Source organism: Periplaneta americana, chromosome 9 (genome assembly GCF_040183065.1).
Source record: "Periplaneta americana isolate PAMFEO1 chromosome 9, P.americana_PAMFEO1_priV1, whole genome shotgun sequence".
NCBI lineage: Eukaryota > Metazoa > Arthropoda > Insecta > Blattodea > Blattidae > Periplaneta > Periplaneta americana.
This window is the reverse complement of record NC_091125.1, coordinates 89132014-89146804: the sequence shown is the minus strand read 5'-3', so window position 1 is coordinate 89146804 and position 14791 is coordinate 89132014. Positions and strand designations below refer to the sequence as shown.

General features: G+C 38.4%; 1 protein-coding gene across 3 annotated transcripts in view; it reads right to left on the bottom strand.

Annotated features, from left to right (window-relative positions):
* The window catches only part of LOC138706208 (uncharacterized), a 110592-nt gene that overhangs the window by 13061 nt on the left and 82740 nt on the right, over positions 1–14791 (bottom strand). For 2 of the 3 annotated variants that reach the window (XM_069835236.1, XM_069835235.1), the window contains one exon: positions 11324–11367. The exons of the other annotated variant lie outside the window; for it this stretch is intronic. The gene's annotated coding sequence lies outside the window, so the exon portion shown is untranslated. The remainder of the gene's footprint in view (positions 1–11323; positions 11368–14791) is intronic. 3 annotated transcript variants of the gene reach the window in all.

Below are 14791 nucleotides of genomic sequence, written 5' to 3'. Positions count from 1 at the left end.
GCTACTTTATCCGAACTTCAATAATTACTAACAGTGTCATTTCTTTTACCACCTAATTGTTGCATAAAATTTGTCATTTGTAAAATTGTTAGAATCGCGAGCACGTTTTCTACAAATCTATTGCCTTTCGTAAACTTTGTACAGTAATATGATTTTGGAGGCCACGCAACGCACATAACAGTAACAATATTCAAATTATCGGCAAATAAACTGTATTAACCTACACAGCGCCCTCACAACGAGGACTACAGCTCGTGTCTTGGCTAACTTGTACACAATCCCATAGTAACAACATGCGAAGACCTCTTAATCGTCCATCACAGAATTTTGTTCACACAGTTCATCTTGTATCCTGCCTAAAAAGTTTCACTTCAATAACAATGATAGAAGATGTATTAATATGTGTTGCTGCCAGGAAGTCAAAAGGAGAATAGCGATGGCAAAAAAAGCTTTTAATGGAAAAAGGAGCAGCTTCTGCGGACTTTTGGAGAAAGAACTAAGGAAGACACTAGTGAAGTGCTTTGTGTGGAGTGTGGCATTCTATGGGGCATAAACATGGGCATTACGTTGATGAAGAGAAGCGTAGAGAAACATCTGAAATGTGGATATGAAGAATGGAGCGTATGAAATGTACAGATAGAATAAGAATTGAAGCTGTGTTGGAAAAGAGTGGGTGAAGAAAGAATAATGCTGAAACTGATCAGGAAGAAAAAAAGGAATTTGTTGAGTCTGGGGAGAAACTGTCTGCTGAAGGATGCACCGGAAGGAATGGTACACGGGAGAAAAGTTCGAAGCAGAAGAAGATATCAGATGATAGACGACATTAAGATATATGGATCATATGCGGAGCCAACGAGGAAGACAGAAAATATGAAATATTGGAGAATGCTGGATTTTCAGTGAAAAACCTGCCCTTGGACAGAATACTATGAATGAATGAATATTAATCAAAATTTCACCAACCAATTCATGTCTTCATTTCTTTAGAATTTGCATTATAATCAGTAAAAATAGGAATTTACCCACAGAGGTTACAAAGTTAGTATGCATAGAATGTTAGCTGTACGAGAAACATATCTCCATTCAACTGCTGCGGTAGAAAACACATTTCAGTTGTAACCTGGCCATACCTCAGGCTTCATTCACGTCACTCATGACTAAGTACAGTCTAAGCACAATTAACCTAATATCCTCATGTCGTATAAATTCCTACTTTTAATAATCAGTTATTTTATTTTTAAAATGAAATGCCGGAGAGAAAAAAAAATTACTCTGAGCTGAAAATGTGTTGACATCTGTGTGCGGAGTTCTTTAATTTCCAGCGACGCATTGCCGTAACGTCAGTCCCATTTGTTTTCTTTGAGGTTGGGCACTGGACGCTGACAAATCAGCCGACGGACACGGACGGAACTGGTCGGTGGGGACGTACAGAGGGGTTCACTGACGTGCAATTGTTTGGGAGTCCTGCTCTTGATTGCGGCTCACAAACAGAGCACCACGGTCACAGATGGAAAACCCCACAACTTGGCGCGCATACACGTCGCAGCAACCCACTGCCATTGAGGACGCTCGAAATAACAGCGTGACGTCATGCCTCTGTTCGTCCCCCAAACCGTGGAGCAGGTTGTGGTTGGGAGGAACAAGAGGCAACAACTGAGACAGCCGACAATCGCAACGATGATGATGATGATGATTACGCTGATCACAGCGAGACTAATTATCTACATTATCACTACTGCTCGGATTTCTATGACGTTATATTTTTATTTTTTTTAGTTGGTTATTTAACGTCGCTGTATCAACTACTAGGTTATTTAGCGTCGATTATATTTTTATCCAGGCGCCTATTTCACCTATGAACTTTGCAACTTCGCAAAATTTCACTTTTCAACTTTTTAAAAGTGAAAAGTCTTTCTGTTCCTCCATTAATTAGAAACTGCTTTACACTTTTTATTCCATTCTGAAAAGTCTTTGATGTCAGTAGCCTTTGCAACTCCATGTTATTGAGTTCCATTTCGTAGCCAGTAAATACAGGGTGTCCTTAAACTATTATCGGGTTTTCAAAGTTGTTTAATTCCTCTGACTTGTAATATAATATAAGAACGAACTTTACATGGAAATAAAGAGCAACTCAACGAGTTTTTATACATTATTTTTTTTACTTGGTTATTTAACGACGCTGTGTCAACTACTAAAGTCCATTTCGGGTAACTGGATAGGGAAACAAAACAACTTCCACCCTCTCCTTGTAGTCTCTTCGTGTCTCCAGCGTGAGTAAAGTTCCTCTTACCACCTTCTACCCCCTTGCTTCGCCATAATTCACTTACTTTTAAAAAGTACAGATTTTGAACTGCAATCATAATATGAATATATATAATAGAGATAAAAGTGATTAGATGTCCTTTTCTCAATTAAAAATAATCCGTGGCGCTACAGCCCACGAAGGGCCAAGACCGACCAGCCGGCTGCTGGCCTCACGGCACATGCCGAAGCAGAGGTGGACGATCATCCAACCAGAATGGAGGTATCGTGTGGTTAGCACGATGAGCCTCCCAGCCGTTATAGCTGGTTTGCGTAACCGGATTTCGCTACCTATCGTAGCTTCCCAAGTGCATCACGATGCTGGGTGGGCACCGGTCCCATACACTGGCCTAAATGTCATGAGAAAATTTCTTCCCCATGAGGACTCGAACCAGCGCGCATTCCGCAACTCGAGTCCTAGGCAGGATGCCTTAGGCCACGACGCCACGGCGCGGGATCCTTTTCCCAATTACATGAGTGAAATAAATACATAAGCCTTAATTTTAATTAATGATGTTTTCTTTATTTAAACTTTGGGGGGTGTAAGAAAAAGGAATGCGGTAGTTCCCCTAGAGTTGTGGTAACTATCCTTGAAGAAAACATTGTGTTTCTGCAGTCGAACGTGCTCGCGAAGTAATTTATCCCAACTGTTTGCGTAAGTTATATACTAGTAATAAAAATAAATTGTATACCGGTATATAGCCTAGTTCAGTGTGTGTATGTGTAAATAGTGTATCGTATATAGTACATACAGATCTACGAGTAATATAAATACATTACGGAATTGTAGTGTTAACAGTGCAGTTTAAACAGTATAGTAGGCCTAGTGAATGAGATGTGTAGTAGCAGAAAACTCGATCATAAAACGTAAGCCCGGTAATGCGTTAAGAAATGGGGAGAAGAGGTGCATTTTAAATTCATATCCTACTATGATTCTTGAAGAACTGGCTGAAATGACGGGAAAACAGACTCCTTTAATATTAGTGATTGAAAAGGTACGTAGGCCTAGTTATTATATATAAATATTCCTACTGTATTATTTTCTGACGTAATTTTTTCAAATGCTGGTTTTTCATATGTAGGCTAGATTCTTATTTTGGTTGGATTAATTCAACTTTCGTACATGGAACATATGAAGTACTTCTCACATCCTTCTTTTGATATTTCAGTGTGATTGTTCTTACAGTATAACATACACACTACAGAGTAATGAATTCATATGGACAGTGTTTTAGTGTCCTCCCCTCTGCCGGTAGCAAAGGGAAGGAGTCCCTATCAGGTTATCTGGAATAGACTTTTGGTTATTTAGCGTCGATGGGAGTGGTGACAGCGAGATGGTATTTAGCAAGATGAAGCCGAGAATTCGCCACAGATTACCCGACATTCACTTTACGGTTGGAGAAAACCTCGAAAAATCCCAACCAGGTAATCAGCCCAAGCGCGAATCGAATCCGCGCCCGAGCGCAACTCCGGATCGGCAGGCAAGCGCCTTAGCGACTGAGCTACGCCAGTAGCTCATACAGTACCTTATAAGAGTTCAATGTGAACACCATTTGTCACACGACAGATATCCAGCTTTCACAAAATTGAGACAAATTGAAGTTATAGAAATGTATCCTGTTTTTATATACTCTTTTCTTGGGTTCTTCATCACTTGAATCACTTAATAGTAAATTTTATCTTAATATTATATTTCTTCTCAAAACAAAAATATACTAATGACAAAGAAACTAGGTTTTTTGCAAAACTCTCATTCACTTTTCAGCACATGACTTTGCACTTTGCAAAATTGTTTTAATCGTGGAACAGAAATATTAATATATTTGAAACGTTTCTTCTACTTTTCCTTTTCACTTAGTGAACCAGCTTTGAAAAGTGACAGTGGAACACAAACTGCAATGAAAAGTGCAAACACCAAAGTGAAAAGTTGAAAAGGTTAATGGTAGAATAGGCCCCAGGTCTCTATTTACAAATTTAAGTTAAATTAAAGACATTGCTAGCTTTTCTGAACACGATGACAACGGTTTTGTCATATAATGCATATTTTACCATATTTCAGCAAGGTTATATTTGACTAAGCATATTTTTAATCATTTACAATATTGTTTCAATAATTCTCCAAGTGTTAGTCACATGTTTTGTACCAATAATGACAAGGGATTTTGTTTGCGTTTGGTTATTTATTTTGGATTCCCTTTCCTTAAAAATAGTTTGTGGTTAAATGTAGTTTGAAGGCAACGGGATTCTTCAGCAGTAACTTGTGGTTGGTTTTGCCTTCACCCTGCCCAGACATGTGTCAATTAAGTGTTTCCAACCCCGCTGCTGCCATGTACTGATTCACAAACATTCAGTGACCCTGTTAACATAGGGTTGTAGATGTAAAAGCATAGTCTCGCAGATAACGGGCACTGGACATTTTCACTCCTCTCTTTCCTTTTTTCTCAGAATCCTTTCGTCTTCTCCTAGATCAGGGATGTCAGTCAGAAAGGTGGTATATATTTTCAATCCGGTATGCTTCTTATTTTGATTTAGGAATTTTGTTGAGATATCTGTTTATTGGGAGAAAACTTGTAATTTTTCTGTCTAGGTGCATTTTGTTCTTTTCGGTATGAAGCGGTACATCCACGATAGTTAAGTGCATATTTGCTCATTTACTTTAAGATGTATTACAATTTTACTTCTAATTGGATTCTTTTTTTACTTGGTTATTTAACGACGCTGTATCAATTACGAAGTTAATTAGCGTCGATGGGATTGGTGATAGCGAGATGTTTGGCGAGATGAGGCCCAGGATTCGCCATAGATTACCTGACATTTGCCTTACGGTTGGAGAAAACCTCGAAAAAATCCAATCAGGTAATCAGCCCAATCGAACCTGCGCTCGATAATTGGATTCTTTCCTTTGAAATCCATTCATTTCGATTTAGAAGTAGAAATGTTTAAACCACAGCTATATGATATTGTTTCTAATTTGTATATTGATCGTTGCAATATATTCTTTGAGTCTGCCATTATAATCTTGTCAACTGCAAGTAAAATGGTCTAAATTTCTTTGTTTCTTGAAACACAGTATTGATATCTTTTATATAGCGTTCTTTCCATTTCAATATATGATATAGGGTAAAGATTGGTAATATTGTGATAGGAGTAATAATATGATAATTATTTTTGAGAATTTATTATAATTTTACTGAGCGAGAGGAAAATCGTTTTTTTGCGTCAACGTATTAAGGGAATGTTCATGGACAAGTTTCTGCACAAAACCGGTCCTTCTCTCGCTCAGTAAAATTGTAATATATTCTCAAAAAGAACTATCACAATATTACTCGTATCTACTTTTTTTTAGTAGGTTATTTTACGACGCTTTGTCAACGTCTTAGGTTATTTAGCGTCTGAATGATATGAAGGTGATAATGCCGGTGAAATGAGTCCGGGGTCCAATACCAAAAGTTACCCAGCATTTGCTCATATTGGGTTGAGGGAAAACCCCGGAAAAAACCTCAACCAGGTAACTTGCCCCGACCGGGAATCGAACCCGGGCCACCTGGTTTCGCGGCCAGACGCGCTGACCGTTACTCCACAGATGTGGACTTATTTGTATCACAATATTAACAACCTTTACCCTAATGTTGATAAACACACAGCCATACATATATACAGAGTGTTTCATAATTATAGGTACAACTGCAGAGATGAGTAGAGGGCAATGTAACAAGGCAGAAGTCTAATAAACATACGTAAATCCAGAAACCAACCGTATTCGAAATCTATGGCACAGCTCTTGCATTTTGTCAAGACACTCGCGATGTGCATTACGGGAATAACGTTTCTGTGGAGGGGATTGGAATAGAAGGGAAGGTCGGGCGTGTGTCTACCGAGTTCAAGGCAAATTCATCTATAATTCGTAAGTAGACTAATCCGATCTCGTGCGCAGCTCTGTAGGAAGAGTGGGGGAGTGTCTGAACATAATGCATGCGCTGTATTTTATTATGCCTCATAAATAGAGGTAAGCTACTCAGGGGTAACATAATATTCGATATGCACTGGAGGAAGATCTCGTTATAACATGTGCTCAATATGACCACCATTCATGATAAGGCAGATATCAGCAGGTTTCTTCATCGACGTTCGAATATCCCTGGTGTGTCTGTAATGCATTGACAACCATTGCCAATGCGTTCCAGGAGTTCGTTATTAATATTATAAATAGTACTGGAATAATACTGAAAACATAAAATATTCCCAAAAAAAATCCAGATTGAAGTCGGGGGACCTGGTAGGCTGTGTTGATAAGCCTAGGCCGATACACCAGCTGTGAAAGCTTGTGCGTAAGAATTCTAGAACGTTCTCAAATGAAAGTGAACCGGTCCTCCGTCACACATGTACCACAGCTTCTGTCTTTCCCAAACAGGCAAATTTTCCAAAAGTTCTCGTAGCTCATATTGTAAAAAAAATAATAATGCAGGTACGCACAACCATTGAATCTAAAAAGTAAGAAATGAGGTTGCGAATGTACGAGGTTTACTGAATTGGTGACCACTCTGACATATTTCGGAAACGGGTGGTTATCGGACCTATGTGTTATTTTAGTACCTTCCTTCATTGCCCTGTAGTCACCACTGCAATTTATACCTGTAATTATATTATGGAACATTATATATATATATATATATATATATATATGTGTGTGTGTGTGTGTGTGTGTGTGTGTGTGTGTGTGTGTGTGTGTGTGTGTGTGTGTGTGTTTTAAATAAAATTGGGGAAAGAGAGCCAATGTTAATATTTATAAAATTTGTTATCGTCGCCATCACCATAATCATCATCATATTCATCACCGTCGTTTCGTTACGAGCAATGTTACTTCGATTGTCCCCATATTGTTCATTGTGGCCTACTTAGTGTTCAAGACAATGGTAATTGTATTCGTGTCTGTTGTGTAATGTTTGTCTTTATTTTTCCCCCGTTAGCACAGTGTTTAAAAAAAAATAAGCGACTCTTGTGAACACGTTTCTACAGAAAGTCAAGTCATGATGAGGGTGCCGGCATGTGGTCATTGCATCTCTCTAAGGGTGCTGTTTGCGCGCGCATCAAACGGGTTTGAAGTCGGTCAATCGAATGCTTGTGAGATCGCGTGGAATCGAATCATTACGTATGGAGAAGTCACGGCCAAGGACCCCGCGGCGAGACGACAGGAGCGAATTAATTAACAGGAACTACACAACATACTGTCCCGCGCCGTGGCGTCGTGGTCTAAGACATCCTGCCTAGGACTCGCGTTACGGAATACGCGCTGGTTCGAGTTCTCATGGCGGAAGAAATCTTCTCACGAAATTTCGCCCAGTGTATGGGACCGGTGCCCACCCAGCATCGTGATGCACTTGGGGAGCTACGATAGGTAACGAAAATAATAATTCTTCTTCTTCTTCTTCTTCTTCTTCTTCTTCGATTTTTGGTAAATATTCCTGGAGGTCCAGCAAGTCGGCCAAAGGCGACCCCGCTCTTAATGCGTCCGCCCCCATTACCCTTTTGTAGAACTCCCTCACATAGACGTATTTGTGTTGCTTGAGTTTACGAAGTTTATAATCATCAAAATCGGTGACTTTAATCAACTTTTCTGATGGGGACTGTAGATTTTCTTCCTTTAGTTCAGTCTCTCTTTTTCTGTGTTTGAACAAGACGTCTTCTGTGATGATGTTATACTTTTTTTGGTTGTATATACTGTAAGCCTAATATCCAGTTAGCCCCACGCTTCCAAAGCCAATTACTTTGGCGACATTTGCCAGTAGGCTTTGCGAATTCCGAAATATTTTTCTTACTAAACGAACAATGTCCATAACACAGCAATGGCACTGCTATTGTTGTCTTAACATTGTCTATATTTTCGCCACGCACAATAGTTTTAGCGATCTTAGCTGTTGTTACGCAAGTATCGTTCATATAGACGCTTCCTCTTTCTTTATAATATTCGTATTAGGATCTATGAGTCCACACCTGTGGAGTAACGGTCAGCGCGTCTGGCTGCGAAACCAGGTGGCCCGGGTTCGAATCCCGGTCGGGGCAAGTTACCTGGTTGAGGTTTTTTCCGGGGTTTTCCCTCAACCCAATACGAGCGAATGCTGAGTAACTTTCGGTGCTGGACCCCGGACTCATTTCACCGGGGTTATCACCTTCATATCATTCAGACGCTAAATAACCTAGATGTTGATACAGCGTCGTAAAATAACCCAATAAAATAAAATAAAAAATAGGATCTATGTTTTGCTTGTGTAGTAGGCATAACAAAAATTGAATGTTATGGATCCATTAACACACGTAACGGCTTATATTCCAAGAGTAGGCCTACATATTAATGAGCAGTTTGTTACTTCGCGAACCTGAGTTGTTAAGTTAAATGGATCTGTTTTGAGTACAGTACTTGAGAACCAATTTCAAGTTTATCATGAAGTTGAGACATTTGTAACTTATTTCTAATGCCCTTATTAACGTCCAAGAACAATGGAATTAGTATATGTGTGCACGGGCCATACAATATGGCTCATATCCTTCATTACTAGGTGACCATTTTGTATTTGGAAGGTAAACAGCGGCGCAGCGATCTCATGATTTACTATATGGGTAAGAGAAAGACTTGGCCCGGTTGCAGAAACATCGATCAGATATGATCAAAGATTAAAGAGGATTTCATTGGCCTTCAGTTCTATTTTAGTTGCAGAAGAGAAAGTGGACCCTGTAGTGTGCGTTACTGTCCACGCAACGCCACAGGCAAACTGTTCCTGTAGCGAGCCCCTCCTTTTCAAGTACTATGTGACCATTTTGTACGTGGAACGTAAACAGCGAGCCTGCTCACAATCACAACAATAACGCACACTACAGGGTCACTCTAAAACACGTTCCTTACTCCTAAACAAGTACAGTATACTTCAATTCCGCAATGTTTATTACATAGTGTTCTGCCAAATGACAGGTGTTTCACTGCAAACCCAGCATTCTCCAATCTTTCCTATTTTATGCCTTCCTCTTTGTCTACGCATACGAACCATATACCTTAATGTCGTCTAATCATCTGATATCTTCGTCTGCCTCCAACTCTTCTCCCGTTCACCATTCTTCCAGTGCATCCTTCAGAAGGCAGTTTTTTCTCAACCAGTGACCCAACCAATTCGTTTTCTCTCTTCCTGATAAATTTCAACATTATTCTTTCTTCACCCACACTTTCCAACAGAACTTCTGTCCATTTCACACGTTCCATCGTTCTCCATATTCACATTTGAAATGCTTCTAGTCGCTTCTATTCACTTCGTCGTAATGTTCATGTTTCTGCCCCATACAATGCTTCACTCTACACAATGCACTTCACCAGTCTCTTCCTTAGCTCTTTTTCCAGAAGTCCGCAGAAGATGCTCCTTTTTCTATTAAATCTCCCTTTGCCATTGCTATCCTCCTCTTGACTTCCTGGCAGCAGCTCATATTACTGCTTATAGTACACCCGAAGTATATGAAGCTGTTCGCTTTCTCTTCTGCCTCATTTAGTATTCGCATGTTAACCTTCTTTATTTTTCTTCCGACAACCATGCTCTTAGTCTTGTTTGATTACGCATGCTCCCTTCTTCTCCTTCTCAAATATCTCTTCTACCTTTTCATAGCTTTCGTCCACTTCCTCGTTTGCTACTTAACAGGACCGGGTATTTATGGAGATCGATAAAATCACGACATAATAGATATACAATAGATTTTTACTAATATTTACGAATTAAGTGATTCTGATTAATAGTCTATGTGGATAAAACAATCGCGATAAATAGCGAAATAGAGTTCTAACAGTGAAATATGAACACATTCGCGAATTATTACTATTGCGTCGTTTTATAGCGAATTTCATATTCCGAGTTGCTTTTTCGGATTTATTTTTTTACTTGAATGTGTTATATATCCAAGTAGGCTACACTGCATGGTATTCCAGGCATTCTGATTATATTAGTGAACTCAAAAGGCGAAGAATTCAACATTTCACTAATAATTTGAAAGTGTTAATTTGAGGGCTGCAAGTTTATTTGTTTGTTTTTTCTTTTTTTTTCATTTTTAATGAATGTGTGTTAAATACAGAATTAATCCAACAAAATAATATTGTGTATTGGCCATACAGCACCTTTACCAGAATCCAACGAACCTTTAATGTTAATTATTTGGAAAGTAATATTCATACTGAGTTAATACTCCAATTCGAAAATAATTGAAGGGCCTGGGGCAAAAGGGAGGTAACATAAAATTCACAAAATTACATTTCTTGTGTCTATATATAGAGAAAAATTAGTGGCATATTTAGTACAAGAACGAGGTAGATCCGCTGGAAATTGAGTGTTTTACAAGAATTTGAAACTTATCTCACGTGTTTTTGCGCAAGAGGAACGTACTTAATTGTCTCTCCTGAGAAATGTGGTAAAATGGAGTTCCCCCCCCCCTCTTGCACAAAACTCAATTGTATTTTCAAAAATTTCCATTAATCTCCGCCAAGAGTACAAATCAATCTCCAACAATCTCCACCCACACCAATATTATAAAACACAAATGATAAAATTAATCTCCACAAATACCTGCCCCTGCAGTAATTCACTACGTGGCATATAAATTTGCACTAGCACTAAGTCCATTTTCTTCCCTTGTAGTCTTACCATTATCACCCGGTCATCTACATAACGTACTGATATCACTTTATCTTTCACACGTGGTCCCAGTAATACACCAACACCATGACTTCCTTTGCACTCACCATTTGAACAAAACAACCTAAATTTATCACTCACCAACTCACCACTATTTCCCCACATCATTTCTTATAATGATAAACAGCATTAAAAGAGTGAGTATAATATAATTTTTGTGATTTTCCTTTGCTAATAATATTGCTGTTTAAAAATGTAAATATAAAAATACAGTTTTTTAAAAGAACCTTATCTACAAAATTAAAAGCGAGCACAATGTTTTTTCATCACTGTACAGTAAATATCAGTAAATATGGACTTACAGAAATCGTTATTTCTGGGAGGGGATGGGTCGTCGCATTATGTTCTGTAAAGAAAAGAAAAGACAATCTGTATTACAATTCAAGTCATTAAACCATTTGTTTAAAGGCAGGCAAGTAACACTAAATAAATTTGATGCGTTCGTTGAGGTGTTAGGTGTCATGGTCGTATATATTAATCTCCTGTAGCAGTTCTGCGAAAAAAAAATAATTGGCAATCTGTAATACAATATTGAAGTCTTAAAGCCAGGTTAAGTAACACTACTGCGCTTTTCAAATGACAAGCGGTTTGTCCTTGAGAGCCTGACGACCAATGTCCAATCAGAACGAGCGAAAGAAAACGAGTAGACACACTCTTTGCACGGAGCCGTTAGGCTCCACTAATAGTGTCCATTGGCTGTTGTGTAATTCGCTTCGCATTTGAAACGTACTTTAATTAGGTGGGATTTTTTTTTCATTGTTAGGAGGTCTAGTTCGGGTATATATTATATTGTTTCTCCTTGTGGTTCCGTAAAGAAATAGAATTAATCTGTGATATCATTCAAGTTATTAAATTATTTGTTTAAAGCCAGATAAATAACACTAAACAGGAGGGATATCTTCGTTTAAGTGTTTAGGTGTCTTGTCAGGGTATATTAATCTCCTCTGTAAAGAAATGAAGTGGCAATCTGTAATACAATTCAAGTCATAAAATCATATTGTTTAAAACCTGTCTGCAAAGAAAAGAAATGACAATATGTAACACAATTCAGGCTATTAAATCATTTGTAACACTAATTAGGTGGGATGTCTTTGTTGAGGTTGGGGTGTCATATCCGGGTATACTATCTCCTTTTCGCTTCTGTAAAGAAATAAAGTGGCAATCTGCAACATAATTCACTTGTTTAAATCCACGTAAGTGACATTAATTAGGCGGGATATGTTCGTTTAAGTGTTTTGTCGGGGTAAATTTCTCCTCCTGCGGTTCTGTAAGGAAATGAAATGACAAGCTGTCATGCAAGTGGTTTCTCCTATTTCATCTGCAATTTTTCAGTGACACGAATAGTTGCCAAGTAGGCTATAATCTCTCAAAGCCACCGGCATAGCTCAGTCGGCTAAGACTCTTGCTTGCTGATCCGGAGTTGAACTCGGTTCGATTATATCGCTTGGGCTGATTACCTTGTTGGATTTTTTCCGAGGTTTTGCCCAACCGTAAGGCAAATAATAGGTAGGTATCTCGCTGTTACCAATTCCATCTACGCTAAATAACTTCGTAGTTGATACAGCGTGGTTAACTAATCAGATAAAAAAATAAATAATCTCTTAATGCTTGCATCCCGTAACATTTACGACTCGCGGAACTGCAAGATATCCATCCCGTCCTTCAACCCAGAAACTGTTGTTTTTAAACATTATGAAGATAATGCAATGTTATTACTCGACCAAGGCGAGTGGAGCCGCGGGCGTAACGTGAACTATCGCGATGCGGTATTACGAACGCAGGAGCAGTAACGCCACGGCTCCGGGCTGCAGGACTCCACGGGCCTTGGTCAAGTAATACCAAGTATTCGAGCCATTTATTATCTAATTTATCTGCCCTAATTGCATACTGAATTAGTGTTGCTACCTGCCCAAAACTGAGGTTCGTTTGGCATTAGAGGCACTTAACAGTAATACTTCTAAATTTAGAGCCAGATTTATTTGGCGGGAAAGTATTGAGAAATAGATATGCCATTAGTCAGAATTTCTCCCACACAGATGCTTGTTTTCACTGGATGGTCAGTCGTTGAAACAACATAAAAAATTTAGACAGGATTGTACGTTTTTATTAAACATAATAAACTTCTTCTAACATAGGTGCAATCAGTTCTACCAAGAATATTCAACGTTCTCGCCACTCAATAACCAGTGAGGCAATGAGGAAGTCCGCGTTCACAATATTTTATTTTCAAGTCCCGAGAGAATGAATTTCAAGAGAATGAGCTGTCTGCAATTAAGGACCGTTTTTGCAAAACTTGCTAACTGCAAAATTGAGATTTTGGTGGATTCGTTAACATAAACCAGGCCTCTACACGATGTTAAAGGCATCTTAACAAAATTGAATTATTTCTCTTCATTGTAGTGCGTCAAAGTGTGATGGTTGCACCTGTAACCTATTAGTCTCCATTCAGTTTTTGTGTCTTCTGTAACATTTATTATTTTTTTTTTAGTTAGCAAGTGTTGTAAAGACGGTCCTCAAATATTGATGCAAGTAACTTACATACAACACTAGTTGTTGTTTAGTCAACTGTCCGAAGACAGGTCTGAACATCACAAGTGACACCAACATGGCACCACTTATGAGGCAACTGCTAGATAGGTGTTGAATTCATCAAAGAATTAAGATATACATCAACACTGTTAGGATAAACATCCACATTTCTTTCTTAATGTCTTTGAAACTTTGGTGACATGATTCTTGGGAGTAAACTAAGCAATTTATGTAATTCAAACTTAAAAATCGAATTTTGGGGCCCAAAGAATTTTTTTTAATGTTACTAAAAATTTGGACCGATCTAATTCCATTAGAAATTGATCTAGGGTAAAACTTCTTTCGTCAAAATGATTCCTTACATATGGAGAATGTTAGGCCTACATACTAAAATCACTTTAGTATATATATATATATATATATATATATATATATATATATATATACACTTGCATATTTTTCGGATAAAATAATTATAATGGATTGAAAGTAATAATAATTTAGTTTACAACATAGCCATATGTTTAAGCTTAAATTTCATACCTCAATGAAGTCCTTTTGTCCAATTGGAAGTCTACTTCCCCCCCCCCGTTGGAAGGATAATAAATGTCGGAAAATGAGAAATAGGAGAAAACAAACAATGAAGATAGGTCTGGGCACTAAGAACGAATTCTACTCTCTCACGGGGATCCATATGACTTCTCTTCAATCCCTTTCTTCCCCGCCGAACACCGCGCAGCGTTGATGCCTTAACGGATGAATATTAAGCGTCCCCGTTTAGAGTTTGGATTCGCTCCCGGTGCCCAGCCCTGGCTTAAGGTAAAGAAAGTATAGTGCGTTTATATTGTAAATTCCCAAATAATTATGAAGTTGTTAAGATAATGGGTACAAGTAATATATTTTTGAAAATTAGAAGAAACGAGCTTCCAGATGAGGCAGAAACATTATTTACAACATTTTTAATAAATCTGACATTTCTAGAGTCGTATACCTTAAGTGTTCAAATTGGAACACTATTCTGTCGTCTGCAGATAACCTAATATGGAACATATCTCTGAAGAAGAAACTCCACTTGAAGGTCCATCAAATAGGTTATAGGGAAAGTGCAGTCAGGCAAGCAGATACAGTCGGTGCGAGAGTAGTTTGACAAGTGGGTCACAGCGCTGCGTGCTAGAAGGGCGTAGGTATGCCTACTCAAGGGGGAATGATCAATAGGTATTTTATTTAACAAAGATTTCAAC